Genomic DNA, 7,642 nt, shown 5'->3' with positions numbered 1-7,642 from the left:
ACTTTTTCAAAAACCAAAAAAAAAAAAAAAGCCTGTCTGAAAACATATACTAACACAGTATATATTCATAGATTAAATGGCGCTGCCAATATCTAAAAGTGTGTATGTGACGCCAATAGTGTCAAAACAAAATCCTAATGACTCCTCATTAATGTGAACCTTCATACAAAATTCATCAAATCTGATCCATGTAAGGTGCTAATATAAGGTGTAATATGCTTAATTTGTGCAAAAAATGCAAATGTGACCATCAATTGATACCAACAAATGAAGTAAAAAACATAAATAAAGTACTGGTGCAAATAATCATAGTCCAAAATAAACGTAGCAGGAAATAACAAACATTATTAATGTTCTTATTGAGATTTTCCAAAGTGACTTGTGCAAAAGTTCATCACAGCTTCTGTACAAAAAAGTGAGTTCCACTTGTGCTCCCCTCTCAGTTCCACACTCCCTGGAAAGCAGTACACCTGGAGGGGTAAATTGCATATAAGCAGAGTAGCTTCAGGTCTTGATACCAAATGGGATAGCCTCCTCTGCAGCGTGTATAGATCATAAGATGTGTTTTACATATGGATGGATGGGAAAGATTGACACTCATAGCGTAAATCCGATAAATTTGTTTTATTCAATCAATTAGGCAGTTTCTTATTTAAAAAACAAGCACTGTAATAGTGTCAGGGACAGTGAAAATATATTATCTGTGTATCTGGGGCAGTGTGCATTCCACAGACTGAGTAATCAGAAACCGGCAGTGACATGATTACGCTCCAAGCTCCGACTCACGCGTTTCGTCATCAGAAGCGGCGCCATCTTGGTGCACCTCACTTCTTATATACTGTGCGGGATTGCTAGTCATCCTGTTCAATAGTGAGACGGGATTGGTGGGTTGCTAATCATTAATAGGCATACTCTGTCCTGAAGATAAAAAATATATATATATATATTGTGCAAAAATGTAATGTATATATATTTTTTATCTTTCGGACATTAAGGTTTTCTTTGATGGTACATGGATCCCATGAGGTTTATCTCTCAAGGTTATTCTTATGCACACATATATATGTGAGGTTTATTGGGATTCACTTAATATTTATTTTTATCTGTGCATTGCACATTTTTTTATTTTTTATTTTTTGCACATTGGTATGGATGCATGGAGCCTGCATTATCGGGGTAACTAACCCTTCCTTACATGCATTCACCACTGGCATGCACATTGCCACTATATTCATTCTTATAAGTTAGCCAGTAGGTAGCGCCACCAACCCCACACCTGCACATCATTACTTTCTTCAGTCCCATTCCAGGGACTGATTAGGGGAGGCTGCAACCTGCTATAATATTGTTATAATATTGTTGCTATCCTGAGTGCGGAGTTTCTCTCTATATATTTTAGAATTAAGTTTTTGCATATAATAGGATCAATGGTCAGGCCCATTGTTTTGATATACACACATATTTATACTTTTAGAAATTTTTTATATTTATATACATTTTATAATATGTTCAATAGTTAATATGTTTATATGTACAGTATGTGCTTTTTTACATTTAAATTGGGAGTTAATACAAGTATATAACATATGTACATATTTTTATAGTTTTACAGGATAATATCTGTTTTGCAATATGTGCGGAGTTGCCTGCCAACTTTCCACCTGACCACTGTTGGTGCAGTTACGTATGTCCACATTTTTGGGCTTAGGATATAATTTACCCCTCCGTTGAGATTTAAACTAGGCTTAGCCAATTTATTTACCCTTGTCTACGAGGGACGTTTGATATTACACACTCAGAGTATGTCCATTAATGATTAGCAATGCACCAATCCCATCTCAGTATTGAATAGGATGACCAGCAGGCCTAGTTGTCATGGCAAATCTGCACACTATATAAGACGTGAGGTCCACCAAGGGGGGCGCTGCTTCTGATGACGAAACGCATAAGTCGGAGCTTGGAGCACAATCACGTCACTTTCGGTTTCTGATTACTCGGTCTGTGGAACACACGCTGTCCCAGATCCACAGATATTATATTGTCCCTGCCCCTGGCACTATTACAGTGCTTGTTTTTTTAAATAAGAACTACCTAATTGATTGAACAAAACTCATTTATCGGATTTACGCTATGAGTGTCAATCTTTCCCATTCATCCATATGTGAAACACATCTTATGAGCTAAACACGCTGCGGAGGAGGCTATCCCATTTGTTTTCAAGACCTGAGGCTACTCTGCATATGTGCGATTTACCCCTGCAGGGGTATTGCTTTACGGAGAGTGTGGAACTAAGAGGGGAGCACGAGTGGAACTCCCTTTTTTGCACATAAGCTGTGATGAATATTTGCACAAGTCACTTTGGAAAATCACAATAAGAACATTATTTTTTTTTTTTTACAATTAACGTGGTGTTTTTATTGGAAGAGCAAATTACTTACAGGATACATAGATCAATGGTACAGTGACATATTATTCGGGTTACAGTAAAGAAAAAAAAAAGGGAGAAAAAAAAGAAAAACATTAAAGAAAAAGACAAAACAAAACATCTGCATAACGGAGGTATTGGGCCAAACATACATATACATGTTTTCGTATGACCTACATTTGAGCAATTGAACAATAAGGGGACATTACATAACCAAATTTTGTACTTTGAGAAGATTCTTTAGCCTTTAAATGCGTTAGTCTGACAGTGTATTACATGTGGAGGCATTTTCCAAACAGGTGTCCCATATTTTGCCGTATTTGGTCGGGCATCCCCTGTGGGCATAAATTTCCTTTTTATATGGTAGAACATTGTTAATAGCAGATATCCACTCGCGAATCGTTGGAGGAGCAGTTTGCAGCCATTTTCTGTAATCAGTAATCTAGCTATGAACAACGACTCCTGGAGAAATATCTTATGAAATTTATCCGAGTCAGGGTCTGGGAACAGCCCTAATAAGCACTGTTTAGGGCATAGTGTGAGAGGAGAGCCCATTTCATCATGGATGAACTTAACTATCTGGGACCAATAATCTTGTATTGCTGGACACAGCCAAAGGAGGTGGAAGAAGGTGCTGGAAGAGCTATCACAATGGGGGCAGTTTGGATTTTGATTAGGTTTGTACTTGGCTAGGCGAAGAGGGGTCAGATAAGACCTATGTAAAATGTATAGATGTGTGAGGCGGTCCGACAATTTAGTGGAATCTTTTTTGCAAGTGTCCAGGGCGTCTTCCCATTCATCATCCTCCAGCTCCCCCACATCTCCTGACCAGAGGTCTTTTAATTTATATGCAATTGAAACTGCTGTGGGTCTTAGCAGAGAGTTATAGAACCCCGAGATGAGTTTACGATGGTCCGATCCCAACATAATGTAAAGGATATCCATTTGTTCCACATCAGGGGGAGTCCCACCAAATTGGGCTCTGAGAGCGTGACGGAGGTGGAGATAACGAAAGAGCATAGCATTCGGAAGGCTAAAGTCTGTCTTGAGTTGTTGAAATGATTTTAAGACATTGTCACCATAGACGTCCGACAGAAATCCTACCCCATAGTGAAGCCATAATTCAGGATTTGGCACCTTTAGAAGCTCACCCAGGTCAGGATTATCCCATAAGGGTGTGTGAGAGTGCGTAGATGGCATTTTAAGCTTATGTTTCACTACCTCCCAAACCCTACAGTAATGATATACTGTAGTAGTCCCTTCCTTTTATCCATTTTATTAGTACCTCTAAAAAGAGTCTGGAAAGGGTGTGAAACTCTACGTCCATGCGGAACACAGAGCAGGGATAAACATCGATCTTTGTCATGTTTGTCTAGGTGGAAAAAATGAGACAGTTGCGCCGCCAGGTAGTAGAGGTTAAAATCGGGTAACGCCGCACCTCCCATTTCCATCGGATTTTTCAGCGTTTGCCAGGACAATTTATAACGGCTCGATCCCCAAACAAATGAGTTAAGAATGGCCTCAATAGATTTAAAGATCCTCAAAGGTAAATATATCGGGGCGTGCCATAGAACATATAAGAATTTAGGGAGGAGGACCATTTTAATCAGGTTTACCCGTCCCATCACCCCAAGGGGTAATTTAGCCCATGTCTGTGTTTTGCGTTTCAATACTGCTATAAGGGGTTCTATATTATGTCGAACGTATTCTTCCGGCGATCGAGTTATTACAATTCCGAGGTATGTCATGGCACTGACCCTGAGGAGCGGGGAGCTGGACTGTTCTTTGGTTGGTACGCTAACATCTATCGGGAGGAATTGGGATTTATCCCAATTGATCTTCAATCCTGAATATCTACCAAAGTTTTGAATTACCTCCAGGGCCAACTGCAAAGATGAGCCTGCATCTGCCAGGTACAGTAGCATATCGTCAGCATACAGACTTATCTTTTCCAGAAAGTTTCCACGGGCAAGACTGTGAGGTACCTGGTAGTGAGCCTGACTGGTAGAAGGAGACCTCTCTTAAGCACTGGTTCAGGAGCCGCTGGAAGTGGGAACAGTGGTCTCCTGAGCACAGTGGGTAGGAGGGCCTGATGCAGGTTCCAGCAGAAGCAGACACCGGAATTGGGAGGATGTCCCGCAGGGATGGCTGAGCTGTGGATGCAGGTAACTGGTGCAGGCTGGTAGGTAGGCTGGCAGCCGGATGCGAAGACAGTAGCTGGAAGCAAACAGGCAGGCTGGAAGCAGCGTTATAGGGCACAGGCAAGCAAGGTCAGACAGTCCGTATTTGGCAGGAGATCAGGCAGGGTATAAGCAGGAGGGATGATCCAAGGGTAGTCAGACAGGCAGGAATTCGGCAACAGGTAGCAGAGTAAACAAGGTCAGACAAGCCGGGTCGGATGGGAGACTGGAGAGTGGTCAAGCGTAGCCGGGTCAATAGCAATAACAAGCAGGCAGATACTGGAACTTTCAGGTGCAGAGCTGCAGACGAACAGCAGCTAACATGAGCACCTGTCACCTTTTTAAAGGCCCCTTGGCGCCAAACGGCGCTAGCGCGAACGGGCGCGCGCACGGGCGCGCGCGCGCACCCGCGAACGCGCGTACAGGCATCCGCGGGAGCGCGCCGGCGCCCCCTGGTGGGGATTTTGGCTGAATTCGCTGGGAAACACTCCTTGTGGACCTACGTGCACGCAGATTCACCCGATGACTGCTGACATGCCCCTGACATTGCCCCCCCCCCAACGGGCAGCCTCCGGATGCCCAGATACGCCTTTTTTTCAGGATGGGTAGAAAAGTATGCATGAATTAAACGTTTGGCATGAATATTACAGTCAGGTTCCCATGAGTTGTTTTCCGGACCATACCCTTTCCACTTAATTAAAAACTGTACTTGCCCAGACCTCTTTCTGCAGTCAAGGATGGATTCCACTTCATACTCTTCATTGCCGTCCACCAGAACTGGTTCAGGGACCCTGGTGCCCCTATCAGGAAAAGGATCATCTACAGCAGGCTTTAAGAGTGATACGTGAAATACAGGGTGTATCTTAAGTGAATCAGGTAAGCATAATTCATACGATACTTCGTTAATTTTCCTTTTCACAGGGAAAGGTCCAATAAATTTTGGGGCAAGCTTCTTGGAAGGACATGACAATCTGATATTATTAGTAGACAGCCATACCTTGTCGCCAAGCTGAAGGTTTAAATCTCCCCTTCTTTTCTCATCAAAGAACCGCTTATTATCCGCTTGCGCTTTGGATATCGCCTCCTGCAAGATCCGGTTATTATGACTGAAGAACTGTACAGTGTCCTGGACTGCTGGAACTGAAGATTCTGAAAGAAAATCTGGTAAAAAAGATGCATGAAACCCATAATTAGCAAAGAAAGGAGATTGACCTGTGGCAGAGTGACTGGCATTATTGTACACGAACTCTGCAAGTGGCAGCAAGGATACCCAATCATCTTGTACAAAAGATGTAAAACATCTAATGTATTGCTCCAGAGTTTGATTTGTCCGTTCAGTTTGCCCATTAGTTTGGGGATGATATGCTGAGGACAGGGCTAGTTCAATCTTCAAATTTTCACAAAGGGCTCTCCAGAAGCGTGAGGTAAACTGCACCCCCCTATCAGACACTATATTTGCGGGAATCCCATGTAACCTAACGATTTCCTTAATGAACACACGAGCCGTCTCTACAGCAGAGGGTGTTCCTTTTAGGGGCACAAAGTGGGCCATTTTGGATAGCCGGTCGACGACCACAAAGATCGCCGAACACCCCTCAGAATATGGCAGTTCGACTATAAAGTCCATAGCTATCATCCTCCAGGGCCTATCTGGTATAGGCAATGGTCTTAGTAGTCCCTACGCTCTGTTCCTGGGGGTTTTGTTCTGGATGCAGACAGAGCAGGAGTTGACATATTTCTTGCAAAATTCCTTTAAGTTAGGCCACCAAAACGTGCGCTGCACCAGCTCAAGGGTCTTACGGACCCCGAAATGTCCTGCAAGTGGGTGGTCATGCAAAAGTGTCAGCACCTTGACTCTGACGTTTTCTGGTACGAAGATTTGACTTCCCCTCCATAATAGTCCATCTCGAGGTGTTAAGGAAGACTCCTGAAGACTTGAAGGTTCTGGGGATGCTTCTCTGATCATGGATAGCAAATCTGTCTGAAGGAGAAGAAAACTGTTTGCCGGCAAAATAGTGTCAGGGACAGAAGAGTCCTTAGGATTATCAAACATGCGTGACAGTGCGTCTGGTTTTATATTCTTGGAACCCGGCTGGTAGGTGATGTGGAAGCAAAACCGTGTAAAGAATAGAGCCCAACGGGCTTGTCTGGGTTTCAGTCTTTTAGCAGATCTTAGATACTCCAGATTTTTGTGGTCTGTATAAATCAGTACTGGATGGACTGCACCTTCAAGCAAGTATCTCCATTCCTCCAAGGCAGTCTTGATGGCAAGTAACTCCCGATCCCCCACATCGTAGTTCCGCTCAGCCGGCGAAAGTTTTCTAGAGAAGAACCCAACAGGATGCATCAGGTCTTTGTTGCCCTGACGTTGGGAAATAATAGCACCCACAGCTACTTCGGAGGCATCAACCTCTAGAATAAAGGGCAAAGATGGGTCTGGATGGCTGAGAATCGGAGCTGACGTGAAACGCCTTTTTAATTCCTCAAAGGCCTCCTGGGCTTCCTGGTTCCAGTGGAAACGAATATTCTGCTTGGTTAGCTGTGTAATGGGGGAGATGATGGCAGAGAACCCCCTGATAAACTTTCTGTAAAAGTTCGCAAATCCAACGAAGCGTTGTATGCCTTTCTTGTCCATGGGTGCTGGCCATTCTAACACAGCAGACACTTTCTGAGGATCCATTTTAATACCGGTCGGGGAGATGACTAGCCCCAGAAACTGAATCTCTTCTTGTTCAAATTCGCACTTTTCTGCTTTGGCGTACAATCTGTGCAAGCGGAGTCGAGCTAGGACTTTACGGACATGTTCCCTGTGTTGTTCAAGGGAACTGGAGAAGATAAGGATATCGTCCAAGTAGACAATTAAAAAGATGTCCAGGAAATCTTTAAACACATCATTGACCAGATGCTGAAATGTGGCAGGAGCATTGCAAAGGCCGAAGGGCATGACCAAATATTCGTAGTGCCCGAAACGGGTCCGGAAAGCCGTCTTCCATTCATCCCCGGCCCGAATGCGGACCAGATTGTAGGCCCCTCTCAG

The sequence above is a fragment of the Aquarana catesbeiana genome, linkage group LG02 (assembly GCF_042186555.1).
Source record: "Aquarana catesbeiana isolate 2022-GZ linkage group LG02, ASM4218655v1, whole genome shotgun sequence".
Taxonomy (NCBI): domain Eukaryota; kingdom Metazoa; phylum Chordata; class Amphibia; order Anura; family Ranidae; genus Aquarana; species Aquarana catesbeiana.
The sequence above is the reverse complement of the archived record's forward strand: the minus strand, read 5'-3'. Positions refer to the sequence as shown.